Here is a 15,919-nt window from a genome sequence, read left to right on the forward strand (position 1 = left end):
CACCAATGACTACGAAACAGTCTTCTTTTCTCCAAATGCTGTTTTACTTTCCTTCAATTGAGCAACAAACTTAACGGTGGCATCCACTCAACACTTCTCCCTTTTTATGCTTTTCGGATGCTTTCCTCTTGCGTTTCCATTCTTTTCTTCTTGTTTGAAGAGAGGCTAAGTGCCACTTCAGAGACTGAAGGTATGAGGTAACCCACACGGTATTTGTTCAGGCTTTTTTTTGTCCACCTTCCCAAGACTTCCCACAGCACCACGTGGGAAAGTCGAACCATCGGTTGAAAACATTGCGCCTCGTATTCACACGGACAGGTGAAGAGGCGCCGCTTTGTCTTTCACCAAGAAAAACTGGGTTCTAAAAATATTTGGTTCTCAAGTACCCTCGAAGGAACGGCTGACAACAATGAGCGGGTGAGCGATGAGAACTCACTCGGGCGTCTTTTTGAGCTTGGCCACGACGATAAAAGAGCAATGCAAAAAGGAACAATCTTTAATGAGGACTCGTAAATGTTGCCCGGCAGCGTCGCGCCTCGTGAACGCTGTCACACGAAAAACAAATTGTGCTCATTGTATTCGAAAAAAGACATCCGCATCTCAGTGTTCTATTCTTTCCACGTTTCCAATATCCGAGTGTGTGTTGAATACATAATTGTACATTTGCTTATAGATTTGCCCGGGGAGTTTGCTCTTTGTTTCCCGGTTTCGTCGTTTATTGATGTGAGGCGATGCTAAAGCTGCACAAAAGCACTTTATATTGTTGCTTTTTCATTCCCGTGCCCCTAAGTCATTATGCGAGCACAAAAATTACACTTGCTCCATTCCCATTGGCTCTCGGCGTCGAAGGCTTGTTGTTCGCCCTGTGTGTTCGCTAATCATTGCAGCATCTTGCATCTCACTGACAGCTTGTGGCTGAGGCTCATATCTGTTGCATCTCTTGTAAGGGGCGCTATTCATCTTCATCAGTTGCGAATTACAAACAAAAAAAAGAACTAGCATCTGGTCAGCAGGTCCGGATGAAAAAAAAAAACACTTTGTTGAGGTGACAGCTGTAACTTGCGTGGTGAGTCCAGAACAGGCTAGCGAAGCTTGCAAAATTGATCGTGATCAAGATGAACAATTTTGCAGATGACAGTTTGTTGTCACCCAGGAAGCTGCTAACAGGCAGAAAAAGAGGCAAAAAAGAGGCATTTGATAATCTCTAACTCATTCACTGCCATTCCCGAATGTATTTGGGAATTGAAAATCTGCCATTCCAGAATTTGTTTGGGTCTTGGTTTTTCATTGGGTGCCGATAAAGCGCTAGCCGCAGCCTCTGGCAATGTTTTTTTTTCTATTCCAGAAGGGGGCAGTATTTCCCTTTTTCTGTTAGCACTTTGTTCCAGCTTCAGCTGTTGTTAAAGCGCTATGTAGACCAATATTGCATTGTATTTTGGACAGCCACTCTCATTTCAAACTCGTATAACTCCTGACCCATATAATTTAGGAAATAACTCTTTTTTTTCATGAAGTTTTTTTTTGATGAAGGAAGAGAGTCTAAGGTTTCTAACGCTATGTACATGTTCAAAAATGTTTCCTTCACAGCACCAGGGTTTTTGTCATTGTGACTTGAATTCTAGGACCCACAGAATATTTATTTTTAGGACTACATATACATTCAATGCAGCATAAGTAACCTTAGACTCTCTTCTTTTCTCTTGCCAGATGTCTAACCAGCGCCTTATCGGCACCCCCAGTAAAAAAAAACAAAATCCAAACAAATTCGGGAATGGTGTTCCACGTAATATTTTCAATTCCTGAATAAAATAGGGAAAGGCAGTGAATGATTGTAGTGTTTTTGCTGTTATTTTTTTATTATTCTCAAGTGCCTTATTTTCCTTTTACCGTGATACCTCGGTTTACGAACCCCTTGGCTTACGAACTTTTCGGGTTACAAACCTTAAATTTATGAACATTTTACCTTGGCATACAAACTATTTTTCGGGATACGGAGCTGCCATAATGAGTGATATGTCGTTCGCAAACAAGCCCGTTTTCCCAACAAGAAAATGGCAGCCGGCTTGTTTTGGTCCCCTGACCCCAGTCTTCGGTTAAAGTCACGTGATTGGTCAAGAACGCAGCAGTGAGGGGAGGTGGTTTAAACATTAAAGAGACAAGCAGACGAGAGAGAGAGAGTGACAAAATGGATAGAAAACATTGAAATTTGGACTCGTTTCAACCTTAATAGTTCAAAGGCAGAGTGTAGACTGCAAGGTTAAAATTCCCATCAATCAGGCTCCACGAATAACCCGCACAAGCCATCTGTACAGTTGATGCAGCTAAACAGAACACAATTGTTGAGGAACTAGGGACAATTATCACAGAGAAAGTATCTACAAAGAAGAAGGCTACGTTCCTCATCAAGTGTTTAATGCTGATGAAATCCGCCACTCCATTCCATCAAGCCATCAACGACCATCACAAAGGCAAATAAAATGACGTTATTATACTGTACAATTTATTAAATTATAATACCATAGCATATTTATTATACATAAAATAAGGTATATGTTGTGTAGTTTTAAGGCTTAGAAAATTAGAACGTTGAAAATTATGTTTTATGGGGACCTGGGAACGGATTATTCTCATTTTAATGGTTTCGTATGGGAAATTAATTTTTGAGATACACACTTTTCGCCTTTCACCCTCTGTCTGGGAATAAATTAAGTTCGTAAACCAAGGTATCACTGTGTACATTTCTGCAATTAAATACTTACCGATAGCACTTGTTGCCATGCTTCTCTGCAATGTGTTCCTCAACCCTGCCAGACCTGAACAAGTGTTTTTTGATGAGCTTCCATGTGTTGTCAATTGGAAAAAAAAATGCACTTGGATCTCTGGCCTCTGGCGATGTGAACACGGAACCTTAATGGTGTTTCTGCATTAGGCAGAGAAAGTCGTCTCGTTTCAAATTCTACCTTCACCCTTCACTTTAACTACCTATTAATGGCGATTCCAGTATATAGCATCCCTCTGCTGTTGCGCAGATTCCTTTTTTTTAAAACATACAGTAACTGTCTGTCTGGATTGACTGCTATGACCTTCCCCTTGCATGTGGAAAGGTCGCTAATGCACCTTTCAGCATTTTATTGAACACTTAGAACAAGGAGACGCAAACACAATCAGCACATTCATGAAGGAGCTGCTGTGGCTTACGTCGAGAGACTCACACACAGGTGGCGCCTTTCAACGCATTCGGCATGAATGCAAATGAAAGCCCGTGCCTTCGATTATTTCCCCCTATCTCCGATGAAGGTGGCGTTATCCTCAGCAGCCGCGTCAGTTCATCTGGATCTTTATCATCGTGTTCCAGCGAGAGCTCTGTCACACTAAGTCCCTCTTTTTCAAGGTCACTTTAAAGTCACTTTGAGGTCACTTCGCTCGCCGTGGTGCCTCGGAGCGTCTTGCTTACTCAGTAGGGGGGGCACCTCCGCCCCGCTTCTTCGAATTTATGATCCGCGGAGGAACTGTCTCTCATATGCCTCCGTACGTTTAGCCGGCTAATCCCGCAGTAGATGGGGGGGCAGCGGACCATAGTAAAATGGATGGAGAGAAGCTGCAGATGGCGGGAATCAAGAGTTGAGAGAGGTGGCCCGAACGAATCGGCGAGAGTCGGGATGAAAAACTCAGCACTTTCCCTAAAGTGTCTGCTATCAGATAAGTTGAGAGATTTAGTGAGGACTTCATATTTAGAGCACAGCTTAAGCTGTAATACGACGTCTTAACCGCACGGATGGCAATGTCACATTGTGCCTGCCACGCTTCATTCATCAAATCGGATATTATCGGAGTTTTTAAAAGCTGTAATTCCGCATGCCTTCGCCGATTTATCCACGACCACGCGTGGCGAAAACACTAATACGACCCATCGTCTCCCGGTGGTTGATGCATGTCATATCAGACACCCCCGCCCCCTCCATGACATCACTGTAATTATCATCATATTCTATTGGAGGAAAATCGCATTAGCTGCAATGTTTCTGCAGCCATAAGCGCACGCACACACACAGGGAACGACGTGTCACTAATGCGTGATTGCGAAGCGGCCTGAGCACATTCAAGTTGAGCCAAAATGTCCTTGTGAGAAATCCGATTCCACTTTTCTCCCATTACACTCCTCATGATCATTAACAACAATGGATGTCGTCTGTCATAAAGAGGCTTCAGAGAGACACATCAAGCGCAAATCTGATCGTCCTCCACATGTCACTTAGTAATAATGCTGGCCGCCTACAGACACATTATCATCATCATCATCATCCCAGTGAATCTGCCGTTTTCCCTGCTCTGGATTATAAACAATTTTGTGATTCATCATGTTCTGCGGTGTTAAAAGGAGATGCACAGCTAACCCTTTTAAAACTGAACAAAAGAGCAACTGCGGCGGGAGAGTTAGTTTCAAAAGTGCTCTGATTCCCCAAATATGTTATTGTGATATGAGTTCACTTTTGGGCCACCTATAAAGTTATAAATGCTATAAAAGAAATCAATGAACAAAGGAACATATAAAATGCAATGGTGGAGAGCAGAATACTTTCCAGCGGAACCTTGCTGCGAAGAATGAATGACTCTGTGTCTTTGTGTTGTCACGTTATTTGTTATTTTTATTTATTTTTTTGACTTCGAGATGGCACCGCGAGAGTGGCTGCCTTTCCAGCAGCTCCTGTAATTTGTTTTTATACTTTTTTCTTTCCTTTCCTCTTCCTTTCATTGAATAAAGGTACATCCAATTCAATTCTTAAAGGACAACCGACGTATCCGGACAAGTCCATAATCCATGTGTCCATAATTTGCAAAATGGCTTCAAATGACTTCTACTGAGCTTATTTTAATAAGATTCCACCGCATATAGCTATATTTTACGTTTTAAGACTCGCGCTGAATATTCAGGACGTCTTGTTTTTGAGTTGGTGACGAGTCCGTACGTGACGTCACTAAAGGAACGCCCCCTGACCAAAAAAAGACACATTGTAGCAGTCCTTCCATCACGTCAATGTATTTTGCTGTATTGTTTGGTCTGAAAACCTTGTGTTGCACCCAAAAGCCGCCAGAAGAGGGTGTCCAAGCTCCATATAAGGAATTTATCAGCCTTTGGAACCGGAGGTGGCCACAGGAGGTCGCCATTTTGTGCCTCTTTTCTGGTGATCGTTTCTCCCCAATGTTGCCTCAAAATGGCATGGAATAAATTATTTAATCGATTGCAAACATGTATGCTTTCCTCTTCAGAACTATTTGAATCATATTCATAACTGGAGGTGTAACAAGAAAGCATATTCTCCGAATCTGAAGCCATTGTTTTGATTCTGCAGCAATGCAAGACGTCTTGGCGTGACGTCACAAACTGGGGGCGGGACTTTCTGAAAATGCCCAATTTTCAGATTTTGGACACTTTAAGTCATTTTTATTGGTGTTTTGCATTTGAATGAAAATATCGTGTTTTGGGTATTTTAGCTGCTATAAAACGTTTTTCTGATGTCAGTTTAGAAACAAAAAAAGTGACGTCGGTTGTCCTTTAAATGGTGCACCTAATAACAGAAATAATAACTATAATCATCATCAGTTTTATTTACATAGATTATGATACAGTTATACTTTATGTCTAAAATCGGAGGGAAAAAAACCAGCAAATGTCATGTCATGCCGTTTTAAATGTGTGCGCCGATGTCCCTATCTCTTGTCTTACTTAAATGATAAAAAATATGATTTAGATTGCATTGGATTGGATTAGCCTTTATTAGTCTCACAGTGAAGAAGTTTACATTTCACAGCAGAAAAGCGATGAAAGTAAGAGGAAAGGAAAGGAAGAAGTAGAAGAGCAAAATATAGGACCTGCTGTAAAGGCAGCCACTGTCGCATCGCCATCTTGAAGTCAAAAACAAGAAAAAAAAACCAATGTGACACAACACAATCGATACGTCTGTGTAAGCTCTCAGTCGTACAGGAGTGGTCCATCGATGAGAAGGTTTCTTCAGCCGTCATCTGTACAAAAGTGAAGGTTTCGGACGTTTCGCCTCCTATCCAAGAGGCTTCGTCAGCGAACTAAAGTCTGACTGGTCGTATCGGCCCCATTTATATATCCCTAATGTCCAGACCTGGTGGCGCCGGACACAGCTATGATAGGTCCCTACTCTCAGGTTGGGGGGGGGCGCGGGACCCCCCCCCCTGTGGCCCCACTGATTGTTCCTACATTCCTGACTAACGATTGGCCTATTACACCCACTCCCCCCGGTATCACCTCATCAGCATAACGACCCTCATCAACATTGCGAAAGTTATGCTGATGAGGTGATACCGGGGGCAGTGGGGGTAATAGGCCAATCGTTAGTCAGGAATGTAGGAACAATCAGTGGGGCCACAGGGAGGGGTCCCCCGCCCCTCCCAACCTGAGAGTAGGGACCTATCATAGCTGTGTCCGGCGCCACCATGTCTGGACATTAGGGATATATAAATGGGGCCGATACGACCAGTCAGACTTTAGTTCGCTGACGAAGCCTCTTGGATAGGAGGCGAAACGTCCGAAACCTTCACTTTTGTACAGATGACGGCTGAAGAAACCTTCTCATCAACACAATCGATAGTCATTTAATCCTAAGCACTTTCTGCACCCACTTTGTTTTATGAAGTGGTTCAAGATGAAAGAGGAGAACATCAAAGCATCCTTTTCACCAGTGGATCCGACATCATGATGAAATATGCACGTCTGCTACAAGCTAAATGTTGAAAGCAAACATGTGGCGTCATCCATTGACAAAAAGAGATTGTCTCACATCTCCTGTTCCACGTGTAAATCCGCTTCAATTCCAAGCTGCGACAGTTCCACACACGCATCAGCACGCGGGCTTCTCAACCCATGCTGTGAAAAGGCTGTCCATTACAGGCGCAAAAAAAGCACAATGGCTCCAGAGCTGTCCAACGATGACAGTCAAATTGCACTGATATTGTTCCCAAATCAAAAAACAGTGCTGGCATATTCCTGCTGCCGAAAAGGCGCAACCGCTCAGCATGTTCTTCTTTTTGATGAATTTCATGGCCAAAAATGCTGAACAACAATCTGTATCCGTTCCACACGATGCACAACAACTCAAGTGACAAAAAAAAAAAAATCTGAAAAACAATAACAACAAAAATCGAGGCTCGTGAGAGCACTTCCTGATGGCTGCTTACTCGGGTGCCATCTTGGACTTCTGTGTATGGACTTATCGTCTGTTGTATGACAGGAGAGCGTGATGAAAAGAATGAAGGATTGCTCAGTGCATACAAATATATAGATCCTTTTTTTTAACGGGTGGGTCTCCAAAGTTCCTGTGCCTTATGGGTAATATTTAATTAATCTCTGCTTCCTCCCAATAAAAAGATAGAACAAGTCTAAATATACGCCGCAGAACCAATACATCATACTTACAGGTGTTTGCCATTTGGCTTTAGGGCGGGGAACAAACACTCCAGTGTCCAAGCCATGTGAGACCTCCATAATAGTTAAGAGGAACATGGAATAAAAGTCAAGTGTTTGCTGGTCGCTCCCAGAATTAATACGTCTGCAGACCTTGGCCAAGGGGAGCGCTCGCACGAAATAATGTTGTGTCGCATTTTCCAATAAAACAAAACAGTAAATTATTTACAACAGTCCACTGAGTGCGCACCCACCTCATTTGCATTCTTGTCGCCATGGGGATGGATGTGACATTGTGCTGATGAATGAAGGCGTGGGGATTTTAAAAAGAGCTTCTTTTGAAAGGAAGGACAGATGGTTATTTATTATTATTTATTTATTTATTTGATGGGAGCTGCAGGATAATTAAACCAAATGAATAGGACTGTTTGAAAAAGGCTCTGGTGTAAATTGTAAAAAAAAAAAAACCATGACAATGTAAGTGAAAAAGTTCATCTTCATTTTTTTTTCCAACAGGTATCATCACATCAAGTCATATAGTAAATATGACACTATACTATTTCATGAATCTAACACGGTTGATGGAATCATTTAAATAGTTCTCCTTGCTGTAAAGTCTTTTGAGTCTGTTAAATTTCTCTTTACTATGAGTTGAGACCAAAATTCTACTGCTAGTATTAGCTACATACGATACCCTCAGGTTGGCTAGCTTGTGTAGTTTTCTCTCCTTTGCTAAATAATGTCAGTCACGTTAGCCGAGCGTTAACAAACTTTGTAATAAGCTGTGAGTGAGATTTTTTTTTACAAATGTCCCACTGTGGGACATTTAAAGGCTTTCTGATACTGATTTATGTGCCATTGCTAATGTGATGTTACGTCAGCTTTAGCCGCTTGAAACACTTTTTGGCTGGGACGGTTTTTCCCTGCCATTGCTAATGTTAACCATTCAATATTGTGTCTTAATTTGACCTTTTGTGATGAAAAATTGGACACAGAAAGTTTTTGTCTAGTGGTTAAGTAAAAATATCCCATAACGTAACATCAAGGAAAGGAAAAAAAAAAATATATATATGCGACTTGACCATAACATCACACCACGTATTTCAAGTGACACATATTCCACCCACATGGCTGTGTGTGTATATGTGTGCGTGTGTGTTTTTTTTTAACACAAACTTTTTCTTGACACATGAAAACACTTGCATCTCCGTATCCATTTTTTACCTACATTTGAAAGAAAACAGATTATTTGCTATTTATTTATCTGTTCGCTATATATTCGCTATATGGTTGGCTAGCTTACTATCTATTTTTCTCCACTGTGAGACTAATAAAGGCGTATCCAATCCAATCTATTAGCTATATAGCTATCTGGTTATCTAGGTGACTAGCTGGCTATCTGTTAGCTATGTATTAAATATATAGCTATTTGGCTATCGAGCTGACTAGCTGGCTATCTGTTAGCTATCTATTAGCTTAATAGCTAGCTGACCAGCTGGCTATCTTTTAGCTATCTATTAGCTAGCTATCTCTATATCTATTTTAGTTACTTCTGGGTTGAGTGAACTCTGGCGCGTGTGGCTGCCGCTGCTCACCCACAGAAAAACCTATCCTGTGACTGTAAAGTGACCTTGAGAGATTTGAAAGGTGCGTACAAATGAAATTTATTATTATGATTATTATTATTATTATTACATTTTTCTATATTTTAGCGTCCAAACAGGGATTTTTCATAAAAAAGTGCAAAAGAATGAAAAACAACAGCAAAAAAACAACAACAATGAAAACAAACCAAACAATATACCCCAGACATACCGAAACAGTCACAAGACTACAAATGTGTTTTGTCACAATCAAGGTCAACACGGGCCTTGGAAATAAATTGCCCCGGTAAGCTTACCCAGCAGATGGCGACCATCTTGGCTTATCTGTGTGCGATGTTGTTTTGCCTGTCATGTTGCACTGCACACAGCCTCACCGACTGAATACAGGTGGAACGGCCAAATTACAATCTGAGCGTAGGACATTAACCCACTCTATCTGGGCTGAAATTGTCTTTACTGATGACACCCAATGTAATTGTGAATTTTACGCTCGGGCAGACACATTTTCCACACGTCTTCTCCTCATTCAACTCCTCTTTTTGTGTAGAGCAGTCCAGCCTTAAGTTATTCAGCCCTCGTTTCTATCTTTTGGCGGAGACGGCAAAAGAAAACACAACATTTTCAAGAACACTTTCATGCTCTCTGAATCACTCTCCTGTAGGAGTGCAGTGTTGCATGCTCAAACATAAAGTACAGTAAAATAATCAAATCAAATATTTACACTGAGTATATGGTGACTAGAATTACCGAGCATGATCACGATGCAAATTCAGAAAAAAGCAAACATAAAGATTAGAATTGCCTAGCCTTGCTCGTGACCTTTTTCCTTCTTGTTTCAGTTTTTAAATCTTAACTCCTTTACAGTAAAATAATCAAATCAAATATTTACACTGAGTATATGGTGACTAGAATTACCGAGCATGATCACGATGCAAATTCAGAAAAAAGCAAACATAAAGATTAGAATTGCCTAGCCTTGCTCGTGACCTTTTTCCTTCTTGTTTCAGTTTTTAAATCTTAACTCCTTTATCTAGACCAGGGGTGGGCAAACTTTTTGACTCGCGGGCCGCATTGGGTTCTAAAATTTGACAGAGGGGCCGGGCCAGGAGCATTTGGCGGGAGTGTTTGGGCCGGAAATACTCTGAACAAGTTATGTCCATAATTTATAAAATCACTTCAAATGACTTCGACTGAGCGTATTTTACAAAGATTCCACAGCATATTGCTATAGTTTACGTTTTAAGACTTGCGCTGAATATTCATGAAGTCTTGTTTTCGAGTTGATGACGATCCCCATGTGACGTCACGTTTGGACCGCCCCTGACCGAGAAAGCGACATACAATGCATTTTGGGTACTTTGTTTGGTCTGAAAACTTCGTGTTGATCCGTGTTGATGGTGAAATTAGAAAGAAAACACATAAATAACGCGATGGTGAATCGTTGTGTGTTGCACCAAGACAACTATTTGATATTCGCTGACATAAATTCCCAGCTGACAAATCAGCCCATTTCCAACGGAGCTTGGGCGCAATCTTCTGCATTTCTGGGTGCTACATTGCTGTCATTGACGGCGCGAATTGATATGGGAGGACTCCTTGAATCAATTGCAAACATTTATGCTTTCCTCTTTAGAACTATTTGAATCATATTCATAACTGGATGAGTAACAAGAAAACATCTTCTCCGAATCTGAAGCCATTGTTTTGATTCTCGATCAAAGGCAAGACGTCTTGGCGTGACGTCACGAACAGGGGGGTGGGACCTTCTGAAACTGACCATTTCCGGATTCATTTGAAGTCATTTTTATTTGTGTTTTTCATTTAACTAAAAATATCAGCCTGCCTGATTTGGGTATTTTAGATGCTATAATGCCTCAAAGTCAAGCGGTTCTGCATTCTCATCTCGTGGAATTTGAATATTCTCCCAGTAGAATTTTCAGCATGTACTCCGGCTTTCTCCCACGCAGCCAAAAACATACCCGTAAGCTTCATGAGCAACAGTTTTTACACGGTTGTCACTTTGGTGTGGTTGTTTGTATATATATGTGCTCTGTGATTGACATCCAGAGTATGCCCGGTCTCTCCAGCTCTCATAAAACCTTATTTCAATGCAAACCTTGAGACAACAACCATGTTTTTTTTGTAGAATATTAAAAAAAAATCGAGCAGAACGACTGAAAACACTTCATGGAGTTTTAAGCAGAAAAAAACAAACATTTGCACCTAAAAGCTAGCAACCACTCATTTGACGACAATGAGGTTAAAATCTTAGCGAAAGAACATAGATGGTTTGAAAGGGGGGTAAAAGAAGCGATTCTTATAAAACAACAAAATCCTTCATTAAACCGGTCTGGTGGGGTGAGGTTCAATTTGGATCGTTCATACAATAGTCTGCTTAGGCAAAACAGGTTAGGCAACTTTCGCAATGCTGATGAAGGTCGTTATGCTGATGAGATGATACCGGGGGGAGTGGGGGTAATAGGCCAGTCGTTAGTCAGGAATGTAGGAACAATCAGTGGGCCCACAGGGAGGGGTTCCCCTGCCCCCCCAACCTGAGAGTAGGGACCTATCATAGCTGTGTCCGGCGCCACCATGTCCGGACATTAGGGATATATAAATGGGGCCGATACGACCAGTCAGACTTTAGTTCGCTGACGAAGCCTCTTGGATAGGAGGCGAAACGTCCGAAACCTTCACTTTTGTACAGATGACGGCTGAAGAAACCTTCTCATCGATGGACCACTCCTGTACGACTGAGAGCTTACACAGACGTACATACCTTATCGTACGGTACCTACTCCACCTTCAGAAACAGTTATTAAACATTGGTGGTACAACATAAATAACCCAATCTGCGTGCAAATTGGAATGCTAACCTTAGCTAACATAAGCTAACTTAAAGGTCCATAATTTGTAAAATGGCTTCAAATGACTTCTACTGAGCGTATTTTAATAAGATTCCACCGCATATAGCTATATTTTACGTTTTAAGACTCGCTCTGAATATTCAGGAAGTCTTGTTTGTGAGTTGGTGACGAGTCCGTACGTGATGTCACAAAAGGACCACCCCGTGACCGAAAAAAGATACATGCTTGGTCTGAGAACCGTGTTGCACCCAAAAGCCGCCAGAAGAGGGCATCCAAGCTCCATATAAGGAATTTATCAGCCTGTGGAAGCGGAGGTGGATACTGGAGGTCGCCATTTTGTGCCTCTTTTTTTGGGTGAGAGATTTTCCCCCAATGTTGCCTCAAAATGGCACATATAATTCTTTAATCGATTGCAAACATTTATGCTTTCCTCTTCAGAACTATTTGCATCATATTCATAACTGGATGTGTAACAAGAAAGCATATTCTCCGAATCTGAAGCCATTGTTTTGATTCACAAGCAATGCAAGACGTCTTGGCGTGACGTCACGAACTAGGGGCGGGACTTTCTGAAAATGCCCAATTCGCAGCTCAATTTTTTGTAGATTTTGGACACTTTAAGTCATTTTTATTGGTGTTTTGCATTTGACTAAAAATATCATACTGCGTGTTTTGGGTATTTTAGATGCTATAAAACGTTTTTGTGATGTCAGTTAAAAAACAAAAAAGTGACGTCGGTTATCCTTTAAGCTAATCAAGTTTTTTTGATTATTAATAGCATTTATAGGCCACAAATATAAACCAACCAAACAAAAAATATGAATTATTCTTGTAACTGGAATTCCAAATTGTACATTGTCACTTTATAAGCCTCCTGTGCTATATTTTATCCCGAATACTCCTTGCTCACATCACTCGAGGCCCCCAATCAAACTTGAGTGTATGAAGCTCTGAAATATGATTGATATGGATTTTGTCATTGTGGTGTCACTCATAATTGAACAACGTCTAATTATTTCACCTCACTTGTATTTGATTCCCATTGGGTTGCCCTATCGGCTCTCAGCGTATGACACCATGACATTAAACTCATCATTATCACATTGCACTGTGAAAGGTTAGTGCGCTCTGGCAATTTTAAAGGAGAACGTGCGTATCGCTCTCGAGTAGCGACGGGGATGACGAGAGGCTGGTGCATGGTGTTATAAAAAAATAGAATAAAAGTGGCCTTAGATTATTTACTTATTTATTTGTTTATTTATTTTACAAGGCTATACGCTAACCCGTTGTCATGTGCTGCAAGCAGAGCGGCTCTAAAAATTAAATGCGGTAACATCAATACATCTCCTTTGTAAACTTGGAGAAAAAGTTGAATGTTGTGCATTATCATATGCTTGAACATAATGGAAACCGTTATAATAATCTCCGTTCCCTCTCGGGCACTCAGATCCTCATCCTCCCTCCACCTCTGTATGCCCTCTGCCCATCTCACCACGATGGGGTGCAGAGCTTTCAGCCGCTCTGCTCCCAAACTCTGGAATTTACTTCCACCCAACATCCGTAAAATTGACTCCCTTCCTACTTTCAAATTTCACCTCAAAACCCACCTGTTTAAACTTGCTTTCATGGTCTAGTTTAATCTGCTATTTTATTATTTGTTGTTTTATTCATGGTTTTATTGTTTTATGTATTGTTTTATTGTAAAGTGTCCTTGGGTGTTCACAAAGGCACTTGTAAATTAAATGTATTATTATTATAATCCAATAATCCAATATATTTTCCAATGAACTCATTCACTGCCAGTTATGTTGAAAAATATGTCCACTCCAGTGCCAGTGTTTTTGTCATTGTCACTCGAATTCCAGGACCCACAGAATATTGAGTTCATAAACATTCAAGGCAGCGTAAGAAACCTTGGGATCTCTTCTTTCATAAAAAAAGAGTTCATTCCGAAATGATATGGCTATGGAGTTATATGAACTCGAAATGAGGGCAACTGTCTAAAATACAATGCATATTTACATATTGGGCATACATACATATTTATATAGGGCTTTAACAACAGCTGAAGCTGGAGCAAAGTGCTAACATGGAAAAAAAGGGAAATGCTGCCCCTTGTCGAAGGGAAACAAACATTGCCAAAAGGTCTGATCAGCGCTTTATTGGCACCCAAGCAAGAAAAAAACAAAACCCTAACAAATTCGGCAATGGAGCTCTACGTCATTGTCACGGTTTGCATGGTGGTAATGGTTGTGTATCCCAAATAAGCAGGCAGGAAGGAGCAGCAGGTTGTATTTGACAAATTGTATTAAAACAAAGTCAGCAGGAACAAAATCCAAAACATCAAAGTCATCCGAACGGAAAAGTACAAAGTATCAAAGCAAAACATGAGTAAAAATCTGCCAAGATGAAACAAACCTGACAGGGTGAAGCAAACACATTCAATGACCCGACACGGAATGGTCGTGCCGGGAGTTCTTTTAACTGCCACTGATTGGAACGACCAACACCTGTGCAGCTGCAGGCAGGGCCGACAGTGCCACCCGTTGGTCGCCAACCAGATCGTGACAGTCATATTTTCAATTCTCGCATACATTTGTGAATGGCAGTTAGTGAGTTAATTACAATTGAACTTTTACTTACAATCTTGTCGGTACATTCATTAAAGGGTTTTATGATGACTCCTGAACATATTATTTGTATTGCCATCTTGTAAAATGGCAGCCCTTGTTGCGCATAAAAGATGAATGAGATGAAGAAAAATGATATCAAAGTATCTTGAGGATACGAAGAGAGCTGATAAAAAGAACAACAAAAATAATCTCTTATGTTGTTGTAACCCGTAGGAGTAAAGGTCACGATCTGGACTTGGCATTCGCACTGAGGGTCAGCGACGTTCACCGGGGTAGGGGAGCTGCGTGATCAAGGATAAGGTGAGCGAACTGCCCTTGACCGCGACGCCGTATGTCCACACAAAAAGAGTTAACTGGGTGGTTGTACCACAGCGTAAGGGTGTTTGCTTTGGCAGATAAAAGAAAAAGAAGCATACCTGTTCCATTAAGAGAGTAAATTCAATTTAGATATGAGGAGCAGGGCGCGTCAACCGCTTTTAAGATAGAAAACGAGGTAGAAAAGAGAGGCTTTTTAGATGATGTTTATTTGTGGATATACCACTTCATACCAGTGTACTTAAGAGTGTCCGTGTGGTGGAGGGGCTGAGGTGAGTATTGGCTCATTTGCCTCAAAACATATAATTTCTTTCAAAATATACAACTCTGAAATGTTTTGAATTGTGACCGCCCCGAAATGTACATTATATTATATTTTTGAATACTGTAATTCCGTATTAACAGTACAAGGTGAGCTAAAATAAGCCAGTGAAGGGCCATGGATTTCATCGCTAGGAAAATCAATCCAGACTGAAAAAAGTGTGGTGTGAATTACTACAAGTCCATTAGAGGGTTGTCCATTTTTTCTTGAAAAGTGTGTCTTCAAAATCTTCAGCATTAAACCTACCCAGGTGTCATACAATGCCCCGGACTCCCTTCAAATTTAGCTAATTCTCTCAAATTTGGATTCCAAAGAAGCCGACTGTAAGCCGACGTTAACACCGGTGCTCCAGGTGTAAATCTCCAACCAAAATCCATTTCTTCTCCTCTCTCAGCCATTGTGGGTTGACAAAAGTGCCATTAAATCAACACAATATATTTGCTTATGCAGCTCGCTATCGATAGTGTGCTAGCTCTGGCCAGTATGCTCTTGTCACTAGCGGCTAATGATACTATGATTGGCTAGTGACTAGCCAATTATTGTTTGCAAAAACTGACGTTTCCAGTGCCTTCTAGCAGGCCTTGGGTTGCCAACTTGAAATCCAAATGGTTAGAGCAACAGTTTGATAAGCACATTTGATGAGGCAAGGCCCACAGAACTGATTGTGAAGGCGTCCTGATAGATTTCTGACCCTGGTAACAAAAGATGGCAGAAATGTGATTGGTTAAATGCTTAAATACAAAAAC

General features: G+C 41.1%; 1 long non-coding RNA gene across 1 annotated transcript in view; it reads left to right on the top strand.

The window, feature by feature from the left end:
- Positions 1-15,919, top strand: part of LOC148898897 (uncharacterized) — a 109,307-nt gene that overhangs the window by 9,831 nt on the left and 83,557 nt on the right. The window contains exon 2 of the long non-coding RNA XR_016114882.1: positions 14,750-14,836. This is a non-coding gene — a long non-coding RNA (uncharacterized LOC148898897). The remainder of the gene's footprint in view (positions 1-14,749; positions 14,837-15,919) is intronic.

This window comes from Hippocampus bargibanti, linkage group LG04 (assembly GCF_051943395.1).
Source record: "Hippocampus bargibanti isolate YZ-2025 linkage group LG04, ASM5194339v1, whole genome shotgun sequence".
NCBI lineage: Eukaryota > Metazoa > Chordata > Actinopteri > Syngnathiformes > Syngnathidae > Hippocampus > Hippocampus bargibanti.